We start from the raw sequence: 22,524 nt of genomic DNA on the forward strand, positions 1-22,524 counted from the left end.
TTTGTACAGCTTTCACTCCTCCTCCTTTATACAGCGTATGTCTGTAGTTTAATTCTGTCTTTGATTTACAATGATGGGCGTAATTTTACTGTCTGTTTACCTACTTGTCTTACAGTAAGAATATATATATGCACACTTGGGTCACCTGGATCTACTTGTTTGGATGGATGTGGCAATTAGTCCATATCTTTATAACAACTATCAATGTCGCTCCTTTGTCACTCTGCCAAAGGATGTATACATGAATGATGTGGGAATGTTTTGATTGATTTCAACCAGCCTCAAAATGCCAATGTTAACTGATGCCATTTAAGTCTGAGATGTTTGATTTTATGAGTTCACTTGAACGCTACTCACCGCATAAGAAATTGCAGCAAGAGCATGCCATTCAATCCGCCTCTGCCATTCAGGTAACATGATGGCTGATCTGACTGTGGCCTTAACTCCACTTTCTTGCCTGCCCTCCATAACCCTCAACTTCCACGTAGATCAAACATACGTCTAACTCAGCTTTGAATATATTCATGACCCATCCTCCACTGTTGTCTGAGGAAGAGATTTCCAAAGATTAACGACGCTCCGAGAAGAAATTCTCCTCTGTCTTAAATGAGTGACCCCTTATTTTTAAATACTGTCCCATTGTTTTAGACTTTTCCCATCTTGAGAAATATCCTCTCAGCATCTGCCCTGTCACAGGCCCTCAGAATATTTTTGTGTTTCAATAGGATCACCTCTCATTCTTTTAAACTCCAATGAATATAGGTCCAACCTGTTGAATCTTTCATCACAAGACAACCTGTTCAGCCAGGGATTAGTGATGAATAGCTCTGATTGCAAATATATCCCTTCTTAAGTAAGAAGACAAAAACTATACACTGTGCTCTAGGTGTGGTGTCACCAATGCCCTGTACAGTTGTGGCAAGACTTACTGACTTTTATACTCATCCTCCTTGCAGTAAAGATCAGCACTCCATTGGCCGCCTTAATTATGTGCTGTGCTATTTTTTTATGATTCATGTGCAGGGACATCCAGATCCTTCTGTACCACAGTACTCTGCAGGCTCTCTCCATTTAGAAATTATTCTGCTTTTCTTCCTGCCAGGGCAACTTCACATTTTCCCGCATTATATTCCATCTGCCAAATATTTTGCCCACTCAAATAGACTATCGATATTACTTTTTGGAATATGTCTTCATCCCAATTTGCTTTCGTACCTAGCCGTGTGTCATCAGCAAACGTGACCACAGTACACTTGCTTACTTAATCTAAGCCATTGATATAGATCATAAATAGTTGAGGCTCCAGCACTGAGCCATGGTACTCCATGGTTTGTCAACCTGAAAATGACCCATTCACCCTGACTCTGTTTTATGTTGGTTAGTCAATCCTCTCCATGTTAATATATCACCATCAATACCATGAGCTCCTCATTAGTGTAGTAACCTTTTGCGTGTCACCTTATCAAACGTCTTCTGGAAATCCAAGTACAGTAGATCCACTGGTTTCCCGTTATCTATCCTGCATGTTACATTTCTCAAAAAGCTGAATACATTTGTCAAGCATTATTTCCCTTTCACAAACCATCTTTGCCTGATTGTATTATGACTTTCTCAATATCTTGCTGATACACCCTCCATAATTGATTGCAGCATAAATCTATCTCCCTAATAGATGTGTTTTATTAGCAGTTTTCCAATTTGCTGGGACCTTGCCAAAATCTAAGCAATTTTGGAAGATTACAAATAATGCATCCACTATCTCTGCAGCCACTTCTTTTAAGATCGTAGGTTGCAGGCTATCAGATCCAGACGATCGGGGTGACACGGTGGCATAACACTGCTGCCTCACAGAATTTACAGTGCAGAAGGAGGCCATTTGGCCAATCGAGTCAGCACCGGCCTTTGGAAAGAGCACCCTACTTAAGCCCACACCTCCACCCTATCCCGGTAACCCAACAATCCCATCTAACCTTTTTGGTCACTAAGGGCAATTTATCATGGCCAATCCACCTAACCTGCACGTCTTTGGACTGTGGGAGGAAACCAGAGCACCCAGAGGAAACCCACGCTGACACGGGGAGAACGTGCAGATCCGCACAGACAGTGACCCAAGCCGGGACCCTGGCGCTGCGAAGCCACAGTGCTATCCACTTGTGCTACCCCAATTTCCTATTCTTTAATAGTTTCCTATTATTAATTCCTCCGTATCGCCCTCTCAGGAACCAATGCTCATTTTAGCTACTCTTTTCCTTTTTCATACACTTGTAGAAACTTTAATATTGTCTGTTTCCATTTTGTTAATTTTCTGTCATGTTCCAATTTCTCCCCCTTTAGTTTTTTTTGTTCCTTATTTGCTAGTTCTAAAACTTTTCCCATCTTTTGGGCTACCACGAATCTTCGCAACCTTTTCCTTAAAATTGCTACCATCCTTCATTTCCTTTGCTAGCCATGGCTGGTGCATCTTTCTCATGAAGTCTGTCTTTCTGAATGGAATTTATCTTTGTTGAGAGTTCTAAAGTATCTCCTTAAATGCACACCTCTGCTTCTCTTCTGTCTTGCCTTTTGACCTATTTTCCCAATCCACTTTAGCCAAATCTGTCTTCACCGGCTTGTGATTGTCTTTATTTAAGTTCAGGACATTATTTTTAGATCCACATTTCACGCCCTCAAACTATGAGGGCTTCCATGGAATCTAGCGAACCTTTGCTGTACTGCTTCCAAGCAAATGCATCCTTAAATACGGAGACCAAAATTGTACATAATATTCTAGGTGTGGCCTCACCAAAACCCAATCAATTGTAGCAAGAGTTATTTATTCCTTACTCCAAGCCCCTTCCAATAATGGCCATTTACTTTCCGAATAGCTTGCTGGACCTGCATGACAACATTTTTGTGTTCCGTGTATGAACATCAGCATATGCAAGTTTCATGTCATTTAAAAGATATTCTACTTTTTTTATTCTTGCGGCCAAATTGAATAACCTCACACTTCCCCAGATACATACATCATCTGTTACCTTGTTGCTCACTCATTTAAACTGTCCATACTTCTTTACAACCTCCTCAAAGCTTGCATTCCCACTTGGCTTTGTGTCATCAATAAACATAGATATTCTGTTGCGTCATCAAAGTCATTAATATAGATTGCAAATAGCTCAGGCACCAGCACTGATCCTTGCGGCACTCAGCCAGTCACAACTTGTCAACTTGAAAATGCCCCATTTAACACTACTCTCAGCTTCCTGTTCATTAAACAATCCATTATGCACACTAATGTATTATCCCAACTGCATCATGTGTTTTAAACATTGGTGTGGCACCTTATTGAAAGCCTTTTGGAAATCCAAGTATATTACATGCACTGGTCCCTTTTATCTATCCTACTAGTTACAAGCTCAAATAACTTATAGAGTCATAGAGGTTTACAGCATGAAAACAGGCCCTTCGACTCAACTTGTCCATGCCACCCAGTTTTCATCACTAAGCTAGCCCCAATTGCCCGCATTTGGCCCATATCCCTCTATACCCAGTTTTGTATTTATATAAGCTCTTTGGATTCTCCATTGCCTTATCTGCCAAAGCAATCTCGTGCTTTGCCTCTTGATTTCTCTCTTAACTCTACTCCAACAACCTCTATACTCTTCAAAGGATCCACTTGACCCCAGCCGCTGATGTATGTCATATGCCTCTTTCTTCTTTTTGACCAGGGCCTCAATATCCCAAGTCATCCAGGGTTCCCTACTTCTACCAACCTTGCCCTTCACTCGAAAAGGAATCTGCTTACCCTGAACCCTGGTTAACACACTTTTGAAAGCCTCCCTGCCAACAGACTCCCCCAATCAACTTTTGAAACTATCTAAAACCATCTTGCCCCAATTTAGAATTTTTACTTTTGGGCCAGACCTATCATTCTCCATAGCTATCTTAAAACAAATGGAATTGTGGTCACTGTTCTCAAAGTGATTCCTCACTAAGACTACTATCACCTGCCCTTCCTTATTTCCCAAGAAGAGGTCAAGTTTTGCCCCCTCTCTAGTCAGGCCATCCACATACTGAGTGAGAAATTCCTCCTGAATTCCTCTTGAATACATTCAACAAATGTTTCCCTATCCAAGCCCCTAATGCTATGGTTGTCCCAGTCAATGTTGGGAAAGTTAAAGTCCCCAACTATTACCACCCTATTTTTCTTGCAGCTATCTGCTATCTGTAATCGCCTTACATATTTGCTCCTCAATTTCCCGCTGACTATTTGGGGCCCTGTTAACTGGTCAGATAGAATTTCTCTTTTGTAAAACTATGATTTATTTATTTCCTCTAAATTTAGAGCACCCAATTCATTTTTGCAATTAAGGGGCAATTTAGCGTGGCCAATCCACCTACCCTGCTCATCTTTTGGGTTGTGGGGGCAAAACCCACACAAACACGGGAGAATGTGCAAATTCCACCTGGACAGTGACCCAGAGCCGGGATCGAACCTGGGACCTTGGCGCCATAACTACTGCGCCACCGTGCTGCCCTTGTAAAACTATGATGACTTGTTCTAATCATAATATGCTTTTCTAAGCGCATTGTTAGGACCTAATTCGTAATAGATTCCAGCACTTTCTGAACAACTAACGTCAGACCAACTGGCCTGTGGTTACCTGTTTTACTCGCCCTCTTGAAAAGTGCTGCGAAATGTACTAACTTCCAATTTTCTAGGGTGACATGGTGATGCAGTGATTAGCACTGCTGCCTCACAGCGCTGAGGATCCCGGTTCTATCCCAACCCCGGGTCATTGTCCGTGTGGAGTTTGCACATTCTCCCTGTGTCTGCCTGGGTCTCCCCCCCACAACCCAGAGATGAGCAGGGTAGATGCATTGGCCACGCTAAACTGCCCCTTAATTGGAAAAAAAAGAATTGGATACTCTAAATTTTCACAAAAACTTAGATTTTTTTATTCCAGAACCAATGGAATTCATGAAAACGTCTATTCATTAAAATAATTTTAAAATAAATTTATAAATCTAAACCCTAGTACTGTAAACAGATTACATGAATATCACACCGTCTCTGCAGTAATTCAAATCCTAATACTAATAATCTTGTTGGGTTTATTTTTGTTTGTGGAAATTGAGCATTTGGCTTTTCTCTCTCAAAATAGGCAAGCTTTGTTTTATATTTGCGCAGTTTTGAAGTGTCTTGATAGATGAGTTAAGTTCTGTTGTGTATGAAAATTGAGCACCCATTGGAAGCATACAAATCATGGTTTGTATATTTATAGTTTTGCAGCAAGTTATAAGCTCGTCATATTCAATGAGATCATTTAATTTTTAATATTTGCTGAGTGCACTGTCGTTGATGGATAACCCAAAAGCATCCAAGTTACTTTAGATTTGTTCTATTATTTAAAATATTTGGTAACACGAAAGCAGATCTCCCAGGACAACAGAAGTCAAATCCAGTGCAGTTTTATATTGGGACCAGGGCAAAATGCAGTTAGATTGAAGCATCAAAGAGCAACTGTAAATGTTTGTTGTAATGCAACAGCTACACAAGTGACAATTGGACAACAGGTTTGTAGGCTGTCTACATAATTTTTTAAATTTAATATTTAATTTTTCCATCTGCAGCATTAAATTCTCAGCTGCCTCGTGGAAAGAGTTTTGGGAAAGGATGAATAGAATTGGCAGTTTGAATACATGTAGAAATTGGGTTAGCGGTCAGCAGTGCGACACACTCAACATGCTTAATTTTCTCGTACGATAGCACAGTTGTTTAAACATTAGAATTTTAAATTTCAGGCAGATTTTAAAAAAAATTTAGAGTACCCAATTCATTTTTACCAATTAAGGGGCAATTTAGAGTGTTCAATCCACCTACCCTGCACATCTTTGTGTTGTGGGGGCAAAAGCCACGCAAACACAGGGGGAATGTGCAAACTTCACATGGACAGTGACCCAGAACTGGGATCAAACCTGGGACCTCGGCGCCGTGAGGCAGCAGTGCTAACCACTGCGCCACCGTGCTGCCCAATTTCGGGCAGATTTGATTAGATTTTTATGAACACCTGGTGGCACGGTGACACAGTGGTTAGCACTGCTGCCTCACAGCACCAGGGACCTGGGCCCAACTCCTGCCTTGGGTGACAGTCTGTGTGCAGTTTGCATGTTCTCCTTGCGTTTGCGTGGGTTTCCAAGGGGTGCTCTGGTTTCTTCCCACAGTCCAAAAATGCGCATACTAAATTGCCCCTCAGTGTCCAGGGATGTGCAGATTAGATTATGGAGGATAGGGCTGGGTGGGCGGGGAAGTGAGCCTAGGAAGGGAACCCTTTCGGAGGGTTGTTGCAGATGTGATGGACCGAATGGCCTCCTTCTGCACTGCATTGATCCCATGATTTAATGACCTTTGCCTATCTAACAAAGAACATTTTATCCATCCAGCATTTCACATGTGTAATGAGGATAAAATCTGCTTTAAGAAATTTTCAGCATCATCAGAAACAATGGGTGGAGGGTGGCATGGTGGCATAGTGGTTAGCACTGCTGCCTCATAGAGCCGAGGACCCAGGTTCGATCCCGGCCCCGGGTCACCGTCTGTGCGGAGTTTGCACATTCTCCCCGTGTCTGCGTAGGTTTCACCCCTACAACCAACCCAAAGCTGTGCAGGGTAGGTGGATTGGCCACGCTAAATTGCCCCTTAATTGGAAAAAGAACCAATGGGTGCAATTTAACAGAAACATTTCTCAGTGTAATTTTGGGTGTTTTCTCGATGGCCGAGTTGGCGAGATCACGGCCATTTTTAATAGAAATTAGTGCTGAAAATGAGCTTCCACGAGCTTCTTGCCATTGTTGATTGTCTTGCTGTTTGATTCGCTAGACTCACGGCTCAGTGTCTTACCGCTAACAAGGAGGCACTGCTTTTAAACGCTCCCTTATTGCACACTCCCAGTCAACACACGAGCATGGCAGTGGACAGACCTGCTCCTCGCTTTGAGGATGCTGACTTTGACAGGCTTCTTGAGGCTGTGAATGAGAGACGGGGCATCCTGTTCTCCTGAGTGAGTCGGAGGGCCAGCAGCAGGGCTACCAATACAGCCTGGGAGAGAGTGGCAGTAGCTGTCAGTGTGGGCAGCACAACCAGGAGGGCCAGCATCAAATGTCTGAAAAAGACCAATGACCATCACCGAGCTGCAAGGGTAAGGAATCAATGGCTGACACCTCGCACCCTCCCCACATCCGATCTTCGTGCTTGTTCCTCAGCACTACCTTGGCACCCACCAGTACAACCCTTTCAAATCCAGTTGCGTTGCCCACCCATGCCACCTGGGGCACAATCTCGTAGGCACCACACAGTTGCTGAGGCACACCAGGTGGAGGCAGAAACATCCAAGGGAGTCAGCCTTGGTGGAGTCCCAAAGGCTACGGTTGCAGAAGATGATGCCGACAATACGTGGCACCGAGGCCATCACTGCTGGGGTGGCGACCGCAGTGCAAAGCCTGCAGCACGAGGTCAGCATCTTGAGTGGTGATGTCCAAGGCACTGCCCAGTCTGTGACGACCATGGCTGAGGACCACAGCATCATTTCCTAGTCGCTGAGGGACATGTTCCATTCGCAGGTGGACATTGCCGGAGAACTGCAGAGTGTGGCTCAGTCACTGAGGAACATCGCTGAGCGCATCAACACCATGGTGCAGACAACAGGGAGGCACCAGGACACTGATTGAACCAGATGACACAGAGTCCTCCGAAGCTTACTCTGTTTGCCTCTCCATCTGATGGAGACCCCCTACGGGCATCACCAGGGACAAGGATACGCTGGAGGCCAACCTGGGGCCCGCCACCAAGGAGATAATGGCGGTCTCTAGTTCATCCGGATCCAGCCCTCCTGACACCGTCGCATCTCCAGGTCAGCAGGCAGAACAGGGTGACACGGCGAAGCCGATGAAGACTGGTACATTGGCTGGAGGGTTCCGGCTCAAGGCCCTCCAGAGGATGCCTGCCAAGGGCATCAAATGCCAGGGGGCCAAAAAGCAGCAGGCTGCCTCCACCTCGGATAGGCATCCTGGGGACACAACTAGATGTAGCACTAGACCACGCATGTCAAGAAGATTGAGGAGCACAGAGGGGGCCACTTTGCAGCTTGGGGAAATGGAATTGTCCAATGTTCACTATTAAAACATGTTACACACCATACATGTGAAGCGTCTGTCACGTTAATCTTCACAGCGATCCCACCCTGGGCGCAATGTCCAAGATCAAAAGCCCCCGATACAGACCCCACTCAAAGGATGGTTGTGAGCGCGCTGTCAGCAGAAAAACAGGAGTCAGACTTTGGCATGAACTGAGGAGCACCAGAGCTTACTTCACAGTGGGTGATCATCATTCCCCTGCCTTGTATATTGACCCGCTGACAGTGTTGACACAGGCCCATCACAGTGCTGACACAGGAATGTGGGGGGGGGGGAGAGGAAAGAGAAGGGGGAGGAGAGGGAGGGGAATAGGGAGAGGGAGGAAGGAGGGGAATGGAGAGAGAAAGGAAGGAGGGGAATGGAAAGAGAGAGGGGGAGGGAGAGGGAGGAAGGGGGGGAATGGAGGGGGTATGGAGGGGGTGAGGGAGGAGTGAGGGGAAACGGAGGAGATTGGGGGGGTGAGGGGTTGCGGCGACAGACAAAACCTTGCCCTAAGAGAATCGGGTGAGAATGAGGGCCTCCCTAGTCCTCTGGGCATGCCGGATCCTCGCTGCCACCTGTCCTCCACCCTCCAGCCTCTCCTGCAGATCTTCCCTGGATTCGTTCTCCATCCCATCCTGGCCCGCCGCCTCCTCAGACGAGGCCACGTGTTCCTCCTCCCCCTCCTTCTCCTCCTCCAGCTCATCATCCCGCTGCTGTGTCATGTTGTGGATGGCACAGCAAACCACCACAAAGCGGGATACAGTGGGGGGGAGTGGGGGGGGGGGGGGGGGGATACTGCAGTGCAGCACCAGAGCGGACCAGGCATTGGAACTGCATTTTCAGCAATCTGATGCACCGCTCAATGACAGCACAGATTTGATTTGATTTGATTTGATTTATTATTATCACATGTATTAGTATGCAGTGAAAAGTATTGTTTCTTGCATGCTGTACAAATAGTGCATACCGTTCATAGGGAAGGTGGCAACTCGTGCCCTGTTATCGGCTCTCCGCACATTCTCCCCCTGTCTGCGTGGGTCTCACCCCCACAGCCCAAAGATGTGCAGTGTAGGTGGATTGGCAACGCTAAATTGCCAATCGGCATTCGGCTTCGGCACTGGCATCATCAGCCAGGATCTCGGAGGGTACCCCTTATCCCCACAAGAGCCAACCCATCATCCTGGGGAGGTTCTCGAAGACGTCGGGGATCTCCCAAGTGTCCCAAGATGTAGCTATCGGATCGGAGGATCTCACCCCCCCACAACCCAAAGACGTGGAGAGTAGGCGCATTGGTCATGTTAAATTGTCCCTTAATTGGAAAAAAAAGTGAATTGGGTACTTTAATTTTTTTTTAAAAAGAGAAAAAAGGACTGTATGGTGGTCATCCTACCAATACTGTCATGGACGGATGCATCTGCAACAGAAAAAACTGGTGAGGATGATGGTCAAGTCGGTTTATCTTGGTCATTCCTTCACCACCTGCTGTAGAGTTGGTCTGTCAACTATGTCTTTTAGGACTTTGCCAGCTTGATCGTTCCAAGCCAACCTTGATGATGGGATTGAAGTCCCCCATCCAAAGTACCTCCTATGTCCTTGCCACTTTCAATACTCCTTCCAGTTAGTGTTCAACATGGATAAGTACTGATTCATCAGTGGGCAGCATAGCACAGTGGTTAGCAGTTGGTTCACAGCTCCAGGGTCCCAGGTTTGATTCCTGTCTTGGGTCACTGTCTGTGCGGAGTCTGCACATTCTCCCCGTGTCTGCGTGGGTTTCCTCTTGGTGCTCAGGTTTCCTCCCACAGTCCAAAGATGTGCAGGATAGGTGGATTGGCCATGATAAATTGCCCTTAGTGTCCAAAAAGGTTTAGCTGAGGTTACAGGGTTTGGGTGGGCTTAAGAGGGTGCTCTTTCCAGGGGCCGGTGCAGACTCGATGGGCCGAATGGCACTGTAAATTCCATGATTCTATGATCAACAGCTGAGTAGGTTGGGTGATTGGTGGTAATCAGCAGGATGTTTCCTTGCCCATGTTTAACCTGATGCCATGAGACTTCATGTTGTCTGGTGTCAATGTTGAGGAATCCCAGGGCAAATATACTGTTTGCTCCTGTGTCCTCTGGTAGATCTGTCCTGCTGGTTGGACATAGCCAGGGATAATGATGGTAGTGTTTGGGACATTGTCTGGAAGCTATGACATCATCATACTCACTGAATCAGACTGTTCCTGTGGTTTTATGCTAACTCTTAAACTCTGGATGGCACAGTGGTTAGCACTGCTGCCTCACAGCTCCAGGGTCTGGGTTTAATTCCGGTCTTGGGTGACTGTCTGTGCGGAGTCTGCACTTTCCCCCAGTGTCTGTGTGGGTTTCCTCCGGGTGCTCCAGTTTCCTCCCACAATCCCAAAATGTGCAGATTAGGTGGATTGGCCATGTTAAATTGCCTCTTAGTGTCCAAAAGGTTAGGTGGGATTACAGGGATAGGATGGAGGTATGGTCTTAAATAGGGTGATCTTTCCAAGGGCCGGTGCAGACTCGATGGGCTGAATGGCCTCCTGCACTGTAAATTCTACCTGTGATAGCATAAACAAGTTACCTATTTTATTATTGTTCATGATCTAAGTATTTTAATGTGTTAGGTAGTGTTTTTATTACCTGGTGATTTATGCCAATTAAAAATAATTTTAGCATCAAACTTTCAGGCATTTAAAAACAAATAAGATTATGTATTATTGTACACTCGCTTTGGAAGTTGAAAACGTGAATTCTCTGTCACACTGCACATACAGACTAGATGCAAATGAAATTTAAAAAACAATGCTATTATAAACTGGAATTATTTCACTCTCTTTCATAATCTTTCAGATGAATTGATGCTTTAGCTGGAATGCAGGTCTTGCAAAATCAAGGGATTCTCAGTAAGTGTTGAATTAGATAGCTAATCAACTTCTTTATCCATTTCATAATTGTCCAGCATGTAATGAGTGTCAATGTCTCTCTATTGTCCATGGTCCTTTCTGTTGATGGTATATCTTTAACAAAGGGATGTGTGAATTTCACAAGTGACTGTTATAGCCCAGAAGTGATTAGGTGTTTGCTTGAGTTATAGGACTGTCCGAAGTTGCATATTGCCAAGTCACATAATATGCTGTAGCTATCTTAAGCAGCTTTTAGTGTTCATTTAAAAAAAAATTGCATTAAAGTTTGTATTATCTTCCTGCCTGTACAGGGCATGACAATATAAAATACTAGTTCACTTTTTATTCTATTGATGGTGAAAAAAAGGGCAGTATGTCCTGCACATGTGTTTTCTAAGTTATGTTTTTAACACAGACTTTTTCAGAATACTTCCATTTCTTGAATCCCCCTGGGGTTTTCACACAGTAGCTGTACAACCTAATTGCATGATGTAGGATTTCAGCACTTTGGTTACATGGGTGTGAGTGGAAAGTTGTCTGGCATTTGTCCAACAGCAGTCAAATTCATACTTTCCTGTTTTGTATTATATTTGGTATATTCATGTAGATCTTTAATGTGTTCTATTAAGGCATGGCTGAACTTGTTTGCATTAGGTAATTAATCATACTTGTATTTTTTTCCTGAACTGGAGTTCTTAGATCAGGGTAGCTCAGTAATTTAACGTTTTTTTAAAAAGTCAAGAGACTTGTGGAAAAACCTCAGTTTGTTGTAGGACTGTCAACAGATGAGGAGGACAATCAATACCTATAGTTATGGGGCTGATAAATATTTGGCTTCAGTCACGCATGATGCAACAGGATTGCTGGTGTGGTATTAATACAATATTACTTCCTCCTTCAGGTTGCTTTCTGTGGCAGAGTTAAGCCAAACAATTCTATAATACAAGAAAACCATAAAACAGGAAGAATACAGAATCTTTAATTTTATTTTTTCGCCCCAATTGAGGAATTCCAGGATTTCTGAACAACTTGAAGATAAACCTTTAATATTATTGTGCTAAAGCTACCCAGATGTCAACAAGACCTCCTTATCCGACTGGATAGTAGGGAAAACACCATTGTAATTTTTGCCCCTTAATTTTGCTGCTTTTCTGAAGACTGTGACCCTGTTCTTCTCTTCACTGGAGGGTTGTACCCCAGAGGTACCCCTGGTATATGTGCTGCATGGGAATTGCCGTGCAAAAACTGCATGGGAATTGCCTGGGAAGTTTCAACTTATGTTTGGCAATTGTCTTGTGTCAGGAATATGAGTTTTACTTTTTTTCTCCACTATCTGGGGCAGCACGGTGGCGCAGTGGTTAGCACTGGGACTGCGGCGCTGAGGACCCATGTTCGAATCCCGGCCCTGGGTCATTGTCCGTGTGGAATTTGCACTTTCTCCCCGTGCCTGCGTGGGTTTCACCCCCACAACCCAAAGATGTGCAGTATAGGTGGATTGGACACGCTAAATTGCCCCTTAATTAGAAAAATACTAATTGGGCATTCTAAATTTATTTTAAAAAACTGTGCAAAGATGTTCTTGTGTTTTTGAGTGTAATTTCTTTTTTTATTTTAATAAATGTTTAACTTTAATATAACATCATCACCATTAGTATGAGAGTTACTTCTTGACGTCTGAAACACCTCATAATACGCAACGTTCGGCTGCCGCCTGGATCTTCAGGGTTTTCTAAGCCCTCTTCGATTATTAGGGCTTGTCTCAAATCCACTTCACTTAAAGTCTGCTCCCTCCAGCCTTTTCTATTATTGCAGCCTGTTGCTCTCCTCCTCTCTTTTCCATGACTTAACTGGGCCTGGTTTCTGTCCCCTGTCTTTGTCCCTTACCTGGGACTTCCTTTTGGGACCTCTTGTTGTCATCTGCTTACTCTCGGCCTGTTCATGCTCAGAAAGTCTGAAGTCCATTGGAAACCAAGGTTCCCAAGCTCAGCAAGGTAGTCTTTTCTTTTCCAATTAAGGGGCAATTTAGTGTGGCCAATCCACTTACCTTGTACATCTTTGAGTTGTGAGGTTGGAACCCACGCAGACACGGAGAATGTGCAGATTCCACGTGGGCAGTGACCCTGGGCCGGGATCGAACCTGGGTCCTTGGTGCCATGAGGCAGCAGTGCTAACCACTCTGCCACCATACCGGGGCTCAGCAAGGTAAGTATAGGTTTTTTAATAAGCGCCAGTCACTCTCATAAGCAGAGTGAGCGGCCTTTTGGGAGTCGACTTGAACAGCTCAATGTCCAATTGCATGGTAGCATTACATAATGTTGCCCTTTAACCATGACTAGATATTTCTGTGTTTTGCATGTAAAACTATATTGAACAAACACTTCTTAAGATCTGCTTCATCAATTGGAATAACTGCTCCTGACTCGCAGAAGAAAACAAACCCAATCAATAATGACTAGCACTAATCATAGTCTGGATGGAGGACAGGGGCATGTCCCATTGTGCGAGTCAGCATTCTTAGCAATCATTCTGAAGTCAGAGTACTGCTCACAGCTACTCGACAAAAAGTAAAAGCTGCACTAAGGTGTCATGTGTCTGATAGATGTCTGCCAGATTTAAAACGTTTGTGATTTAAAGACTGCAAAGTTTCAGACTGAAGTTTATATTGCGTGCAAGGTACTCAAGTCAATAAGTACTGTTGTTCCGTCACTGTCACTGGGCCAAAATGCTGGAACTCCTTAACACCACCTGAGTGTACATACGCCAAGCGATTCAAGAGGGCAGCTCAAGCCACCTTCTCAAGGACAATTAGTAATGGGCAACAAATTCTGGCCTAGCCAGCGATACCGACATCCCATGAATTAATAAATAAATAGTGACTAAAACGGTGTCATCATAACTGAAGTGTTGGGTACTCTGCTACACAGACGAACCAACACGGTTGCGAATGGTACAACTCAGTTTTATTTCAAACATCTATTTACAGTTGTATACTGTTTACTGAGGTTAGATCATAACCCTTGAATCTGTCGACCGACTCCTAATTCTATCTTGTAGTGGCATTCAGCCAATGGTGGATGTCTGAGTGGCTTGCTATGAGCTCTGTGCCCTGAGCTGTCTCGTCCTCGAGTGCCCAGGAAGTGTCATGTTCCCTGTTTTGTACTGTGTATGCTCTTGCCTGTGATTGGCTGTCGTGTTGTGTGTGTGTTGATTGGTCCGTTGATCTGACCATCAGTATGTATGTATGTATGTGCTATGATGTTTACCTGTATATCATGACATCCTCCCATTTTTACAAAAACATGTGCCTATGTGGTCATAAATAGAGATGTGTACTGAGTGTAGCTAAATGTGTGTGAATGGAAGGCACAGTGGTCCTGAGGGCGTGACCCATTAACAGCTGGGCTGGTGAGAGGCCAGTGGCTAGTGGGGCCGAGCGATAGACCAGCAGGGCTAGGCAGAAATCCGATCCGGCAGCAGCAGCCTTGCAGAGGAGCCGCTTGACGATGTGAACGCCCTTCTCCGCCTTTCCATTGGACTGGGGATGCAGAGGGCCGGATGTCACGTGTGTGAAGCCATACGAGGCAGCAAAGGATGACCATTCCTGGCTGGCGAAACAGGGCCCATTGTCCGACATGACAGTCATCGGAATGCCGTGGCGAGCGAAGGTGTCTTTGCAGGCCCTTATGACAGCGGACGATGTCAAATCGTGCAGGCGTATGACCTCTGGATAGTTGGAAAAGTAGTCAGTAATGATTACATAGTCCCTACTGAGCGCGTGAAAGAGGTCCACACCCACCTTCGCCCAGGGGGACGTCACCAGCTCATGGGGCAGAAGCGTTTCAGGAGGTTGCGCTGGTTGAAACCTTTGGCAGGTGGGGCAGTTGAGCACCATATTGGCAATGTCATCACTGATGCCCGGCCAGTACACCGCCTCTCGGGCCCTCCGTCTGCACTTCTCGACCCCCAGATGGCCTTCGTGTAGTTGGTTGAGGACCAGCTTGTGCATGCTGTGCGGAATCACAATCCGGCCCAGCTTTAGAAGGACACCATCAATGACGGCCAAGTCGTCTCGGACATTGTAGAACTGCGGGCACTGCCCTTTGAGCCACCCTCCCGTCATGTGGCGCATCACCCGTTGTAGAAGGGGGTCAACCGCAGTCTCTTGGCGAATACGAGCCAGACTGGAGTCGTCAGCTGGCAGATTTGCCGATGTGAAAGCCACCTGCGCCTCGACCTGACAGACGAACCCCTCCGAATCTGGCGGTGTGCTCACTGCTCTAGAAAGGGCATCCACAATGATAAGGTCTTTACCCGGGGTGTAGACCAGTTGGAAGTCATACCTCCTAAGTTTAAGTAGGATGCGCTGGAGGCGAGGGGTCATCTCGTTCAGGTTCTTATTTATGATGCTGACCAGGGGGTGGTGGTCACTCTCAACGGTAAATCGGGGGAGACCATACACGTAGTCATGGAACTTGTCTATCCCGGTTAAGCCCAGGCACTCCTTTTCGATCTGCGCATAGCGCTGTTCTGTGGAGGTCATGGCCCGTGAGGCATAGGCAACTGGGGCCCATGACGCAGTGTCATCCCGCTGTAGGAGTACCGCCCCAATGCTGGACTGGCTGGCATCAGTCGAAATTTGGTGTCACGAGATGTGTCGAAAAACGCCAATACTGGTGCTGTGGTGGGCTTAAGTTTGAGCTCCTCCCATTCCTGCTGGTGTGTGTGTTGCCACTGGAGTTCCGTGGACTTCTTGACAAGGTGGCGCAGAGCCGTCGTGTGGGAGGCAAGGTTGGGAATGAACTTCCTCGGGAAGTTGACCATGCCTAGGAAGCGTAGCACTGCTTTCTTGTCTGCCGGCTGCAGCATGGCTGTAATGGCGCTCTCCTTGTCTGCATCCGGACGGACCCCTGACCGGGAAATGTGGTCCCCCAGGAACTTTAGCTCGGTTTGGCCGAAAGAACACTTGGCTCGGTTGAGGAGCAGGCCGTTTCGCGTATGCGCCGCGCAAAGACGCGCTGGAGACGATAGATGTGCTCCTGTGGTGTGGTGGACCAGATGAAGACGTCGTCCACGTAGACACGCGCCCCTTCGATGCCTTCCATCACCTGCTCCATGATCCTGTGAAAGACCTCGGATGCCGGGATGATGCCAAATGGCATTCTGTTGTAGCAGAACCTGCCGAAAGGGGTGTTGAAGGTGCACTGCTTTCGGCTGGACGGATCCAGTTGGATCTGCCAAAATCCCTTCGAGGCATCCAGTTTTGTGAAGATTTTAGCCCGGGCCATTTCGCTCGTGATTTCTTCCCGTTTGGGTATGGAGTAATGTTCCCTCATTATGTTGTCGTTGAGATCTTTTGGATCAATGCAGATCCGGAACTCGCCGGAGGGCTTCTTTACACACACCATTCAGCTGACCCAAGGCGTGGGCTCCGTGACCCGGGATAGGACCCCTTGGTCCTGGAGATCCTGCAGCTGCTGCTTGAGGCGGTCTTTGAGTGGCGCTGGGACCCTGCGAGGTGCATGAATGACCGGGGTGGCGTCCGGTTTGAGCCGAATTCTGTAGGTGTAGGGCAGTGTTCCCATGCCCTCAAATGCCTCCTGGTTGTGGGTGAGGAGCGATTGGAGCTGTGCCCTGAACTCTGCATCCGGGAAGTCGGATGTGCCTTCTGGAGACAGAGCGTGGACTTGCTGCACGAGGTGGAGAGCCTTGCATGCCTGAGGCCTAACAGGGAGTCCTTCGATGATCCGACTATCTCGAATGTGTGTCACCTGGAGCTGGCAGGATCCCATAGCTGGGATAACATTCCCGTTGTAATTGACCATCTTGCAACGGGACGGCCAAATTGGTGGTCTGACCTTCATGGCGTAGAAGGCTGACCATGCTATGAGGTTGGCGGAGGCGCCAGTGTCCAGACGGAATGTTATCGGTGATCGGTTGACCGTTAGGGTGGCACACCATTTATCACCTGGATTGACAGTGTTAACTTGCATCGGCTGGTGGGTCCTGGCTGGAGACATTCGGTTCCCATCAATGACCGCAATACTGAAGGCGTCCCGGTCGTCTGTGTCACTGGTCTGGATATCGTCTGGGCACGACTCGTAGTGAGGAGGCTGAATGGTCTGCACATCCCTGCGAGGTTGTCGGAATTGTGGAACATTGGCAGGTTGAGCTGCTCGACCTGGCAGGCAGCGTAGTGGCCCACCTTGCCACAGCGGAGGCATTGTCGGGGTCATGCCGGACATTGCCGCTTTAAATGTGCGGCTCCACAGTTGCCGTACGTCGTGACGTCATGGCGTTCGTTGCGCCACCGCGCATGCGCAGTTCAGTCTTGCGTCGAGTGCGCCTGTGCATCACGCTCCTGAGTGTTGCCGTCGATTTTGGCGCGCACAAGCGCGGGAGGCCTCGGAAAGTGAGTGAAATGGCTGCCCTCGTCCGGGCCGTGGGCCGGGAGGAACTCGATCGCCTGGACCCGTTCGGCCTCGTAGGACGCCTGCCTCGCCGATCCGGCCGCGTAGGACCCCTGCCACGCCGTTTCGGCCGCCTGAAATTGGGTATAGCGGCTTGTCGCGTTTTCGTGCAGGACACAGGCTTCGATTGCGGAGGCTAAGGTGAGGCCTTTTATTTTTAAGAGCTGCTGGCGTAGAGTGCCCGAGGTGACCCCAAAAACGATCTGGTCCTGAATCATGGAATCGGAGGTGGTGTCGTAACTGCAGGACTGCGCGAGGATACGGAGATGCGCAAGGAATGACTGAAAGGGCTCATCCTTACCTTGCAGGCGCTGCTGGAAGAGATACCTCTCGAAGCTCCCGTTGACCTCGACGTTGAAGTGTTGGTCGAGCTTGAGAAGGACCGTCTTGTATTTGGTCTTGTCTTCACCTTCCGCGAACACCAGGGAGTTGTAGACATGGATGGCGTGTTGACCTGCCGTGGTGAGGAGGATTGTGATCTTTCTGGTGTCCGAGCGCTCTCCTTTTCGTTGGCTTCCAGAAAGAACTGGAAGCGCTGTTTGAACAGCTTCCGATTAACGCCGAGGTTTCCAGCGACTTGCAGCGGCTGCAGTGTGTTGACGGTGTCCATGGCGCAGGATGGCAGATACCGGAGGATCTGTAGGTAGGTACCACAGTTACTCCTGGTACTATGACGTGTTGGGTACTCTGCTACACAGACGAACCAACACGGTTGCGAATGGTACAACTCGGTTTTATTTCAAACATCTATTTACTGAGGTTCGATCATAACCCTTGAATCTGTGGACTTACTCCTAATTCTATCTTGTAGTGGCACTCAGCACATGGTGGATGTCTGAGTGGCTTGCTATGAGCTCTGTGCTGTCTCGTCCTCGAGTGCCCAGGAAGTGTCGTGTTCCCTGTTTTGTACTGTGTATGCTCTTGCCTGTGATTGGCTGTCGTGTTGTGTGTGTTGATTGGTCCGTTGATCTGTCCATCAGTATGTATGTATGTATGTGCTATGATGTTTACCTGTGTCTCATGACAATAACAATGGCCATTCAGCGATTTCTATTGGGAAAACTGACCTACAGTGAATAGACTCCCCTTTTCAGCCTGTCTGCATAACTAACATTGTTTAGGCTGAGAAGCACTCTTTTCCCTTCCTTTGAACCGTTTGCAGATCTTCTTAGCTGCAATCTCAAACCAAACCCTGTTAGAAATGGTAAGAGGGGCTTAAAGCCACATTGGGTTGACAGTTTGTCAAAAGGATAAACTGTAGATGGCGTAAGTAAAATTAAACTGTTTCCAATGGCTAAAGGTTTGATGTAAGAGGGCATAGATTTAAGGTGATTGGCAAAAGAACCAGGGATGACATGAGAAAAATTATTTTTACTCTGGTTAGGATTTGGAATGTCTTGTCAGGTAGTGGAAAAGAATGCAATTGCAGCTTTCACAGGGGAATTGGATAAATACTTGAAGAGAAAAATAAACAAATAAGAGGAAAGAGTGGATAGTCTGACCAGCTGGATAATTTTCAGAAGAGCTGGGACAAACTCTATGAACTGAATGCCCTCCTGCTATGTTTCTCTGATCATCCATATCATTCATCAAATGAAGGTACCAGAAATGAACCCAGTATTTTAAATGTGTCTATATATTGAAAAGTGCTGTTAATATCTTATTTATTTTGGATGCAGATTCTCGATATTGGTCATGCGCCCGTAGATTATTGTAAACCATAATGTAAAGATCATGTTTCCCACTCAACTGACTTCAGTTCTGTTCTATTTATAGTTTTTCTGGTATTGATTCTGTCCATAGGTCCATGTGCATAGCACTGTACATATCAGTTTCTGGCCAGTAGTAAGCCCCAGGTTGTTGATGGTAGGGAGTATAGCAATGGTATCTCTCGAGGGGAAATGATTGCATGCTGTTTTGTTGGAGATGGCCAATGTCTGGCACTTGTGAGGGGCAAATGTTACTTGTCACTTATCAGCCTAAACCTCAATGTTGCCCAGGTCTTCCTGCAAGGACTGCTTTAATATCTGGTACTGAATATTGTGCAGTTATCTGCGAACACCCCTCCTTCTTAGTTTTTGATAGAGACAAAGAATAATTCTTTCTAACTTGAGCATTGACACTTTGAGGGATCCAACTAATGAAGCCCAGCAGAGATAAAACAACAGCCATATGACAACTAGATGTGTTATTGCATAATGATTGGCAGGTTCAAGATGTGATCCAGATGCCTGGACTGATCTGGAGACACTCCTCAGCACTGAACAGTGAAAGTTTCCAAATTGATTGTGGTGTGCTGTGCTCGGCACAACATTGTGCAGCCATTAGAATTGGAGCTGCAGGAGGAACAAGTTGCTCAGTATGCATCTCACACATTCCTGCAACTAACCTCAGATTTATTATAAGGGGACATTATTTCTGAGTGTGATGTCCAACTATCCAGATTGTGGAAGCAGATAGCATTGATTCATTCAAATGCAAATTAAATAGATTTGTCTCGGAGAGCATTTGTGGATTTGGTATATGAATAATTTGAGAAATTACATGAGTGTAAAATGATTGGGAGGAACAGGTGACTTTGTATCTAACGGTTTCCAAAGTTCACCTCATGGCATATCTCATGGCATGTTTGTTGCAGTCTAATTGATGGAGATTAATGATTATGATAAATCAACAATTCCACTGTCATTGTTTCATGCAACAAACGGGATAATGCAAGGCGTCGAGATTCAGTCATTCCCGACTTTAAATTGTCTCCTTTTTAAGTGATTCCAATTTAACATCACATATATAATGGAGTCAGTGTGTGCACTTAGCATCAGGAGTTTTGTTTTAACATTTCGGGGAGTGGCCATTGTTGCATTGAATGAACAAATTGGTGTCTCTTGCCCCCTGATGCTCGCTGCCCTTTCTGCCCCCCAACCCTCCAGCTTGCTGCTTCCCTCCTGACCTGGCACGGTAGCACAGTGGTTAGTAGTGTTGCTTCACAGCGCAGGGACCCGGGTTTGATTCCCGGCTTGGGTCACTGTCTGTGCGGAGTCTGCAAGTTCTGCCTGTGTGGGTTTCCTCCGCATGCTCCGGTTTCCTCCCACAGTCCAAAGATGTGCAGGTTAGGTGGACTGGCTGTGCTAAATTGCCTCTTAGTGTCCGAAAGGTTAGATGGGATTACGAGGATAGGGTGGAGGTGTGGGTTTAAGTAGGGTGCTCTTTCAAAGGGCAATGCAGACTTGATGGGCCGAATGGCCTCCATCTGCACTGTAAATTCTATGATACTATGACCCTTCCACTCACAGTTCCTCTCGCTCCCTCACTTGTTTCTGCCTTCTCATCACCTGAACATGCCTCAGAATTCTACACAACAGCAATTTGCTGCAAAACCATATTAAAAAAACCTCCAACTTTTAAAATCAGTGACATTCTCACCTTCCTTGCTTTTTGCAAGTCTAACTGTTGCTCCATATAGTTTAGAAAGGGCTCCTTGCAGTTTTAGTACAGTGCTCACAACTAGAGAGCGGGAGAGGAAATCGGTGAGTAGGGCGGTAAGCACGGCCATTGGCAAGTGAGCGAAGCGACAGATTAGTACAATAATTTAGGAGCATACAGTATTCAATTTACAGGGTATAATGTTGTAATGCTTTTTCAGATAAGACAGATTCTACAGCTTGTACATAGATTGTAATGGGAAAATCTTGCTTGTTTATCATTGTTGCATTTAAAGTTGCACTTTTCAAGATAACAACTATAAACTATAACCTTGTGGTAATTTACTGGACACTATTTTCCTATTTTTGTTGAGAAATGTCTATATGCTTTTATGTACAGTTGCAAATTGGGAGTTGCATCGGGCAATGGAAGAAAGGGAAAAGGAATAGCGCCTCTAGTTTTTAATCACATGGAAGTTCATAATCATAAGTTTGGGAGTGATGTCCCCATGCCTGTGCTGTGGTTAGATTAATCCTTTGAGGTGGATCATGGCCATCCTGGGAATCTTGCAGTCAGTTTTGGTGGTTCACAGTTCCCAAATTATGTATTAAAATAGTGGACAAATTGAACATTTAATGAACACTATATGTTGTTTTGCATTGTAGTAACATTCCTGCATGCAGTCTACAATAGTGCTATTAGACTTAAATAATGCATGACTGCAATGCAGACGGCTGCAAGAGAGGGTGTTTTCTTGGAGTGTTTCCAGTGGCTTGATGCTGGGAAATAGATGAACAGCTGCTGCAAATGACAATTTGACTGGGTTCACCATTTGGTTCTCGCCATTGTTGTGATGACTTTGTAGTTTGCCCATGAAGATCAGCAACAGCATTGTTCACATCTGTTCTGTTAAAAATGTGCAAATGTGACTAAAACAGTAGCACAAAATACAAATCTCATAACTATGCATTTGCAGTACATAGAATTAAAAGGCAGATTTAGTAGCTGAGGAACAAGTTATGATAAGGAAACAATTCTGCAATACAAAATGGGAATTTATAATTTTTTTTTAGAGATTGCTCAAAAACACATCGTCTTATAGCCTTTTAAGCGCTGCTCAAATTACAGTGAAATAATTTGAGTTTATATTTTATTCAGTTTCCTCATTGAAGTGCAGAACTGTACTTGGCTTGAGAAAAGTAGTTTGAACTATACACATGCTCCAAATTGTACTAAAATCAAATAGCACAACTGTTAGTTGTGTAGTGTACAGGCAGTCAAACTTTTAAGGCAGTGTCACCTGTTCTACAAATTGAAATACTCGACAAAGATCTGCTGCCAATTTAACAAAGGCAGGTATGTTGGGAAGTGGCATTATCACAGAAAAATAACTCTGAAGCCATGTTCCTGCATGCATTCTGTTGCTATTTGGGCGGGTGTAAGGAACAGCATTGTTCTTGTGTCAGTCGTCAAAAGTACCAATATCGCTGAGATAGTAGAGGATGGATATTAAGCAAGTGATTCTCGGATTCTAAACTTGCAAACTGCATTATTTCATGATCAGTTTA

General features: G+C 45.8%; 1 protein-coding gene across 6 annotated transcripts in view; it reads left to right on the top strand.

Moving 5' to 3' along the window:
* The window catches only part of LOC140428034 (rho guanine nucleotide exchange factor TIAM1-like), a 473,602-nt gene that overhangs the window by 69,003 nt on the left and 382,075 nt on the right, over window positions 1-22,524 (top strand). For 2 of the 6 annotated variants that reach the window (XM_072514010.1, XM_072514008.1), the window contains exon 2: window positions 11,014-11,066. The exons of the other annotated variants lie outside the window; for them this stretch is intronic. The gene's annotated coding sequence lies outside the window, so the exon portion shown is untranslated. The remainder of the gene's footprint in view (window positions 1-11,013; window positions 11,067-22,524) is intronic. 6 annotated transcript variants of the gene reach the window in all.

Source organism: Scyliorhinus torazame, chromosome 8 (genome assembly GCF_047496885.1).
Source record: "Scyliorhinus torazame isolate Kashiwa2021f chromosome 8, sScyTor2.1, whole genome shotgun sequence".
NCBI lineage: Eukaryota > Metazoa > Chordata > Chondrichthyes > Carcharhiniformes > Scyliorhinidae > Scyliorhinus > Scyliorhinus torazame.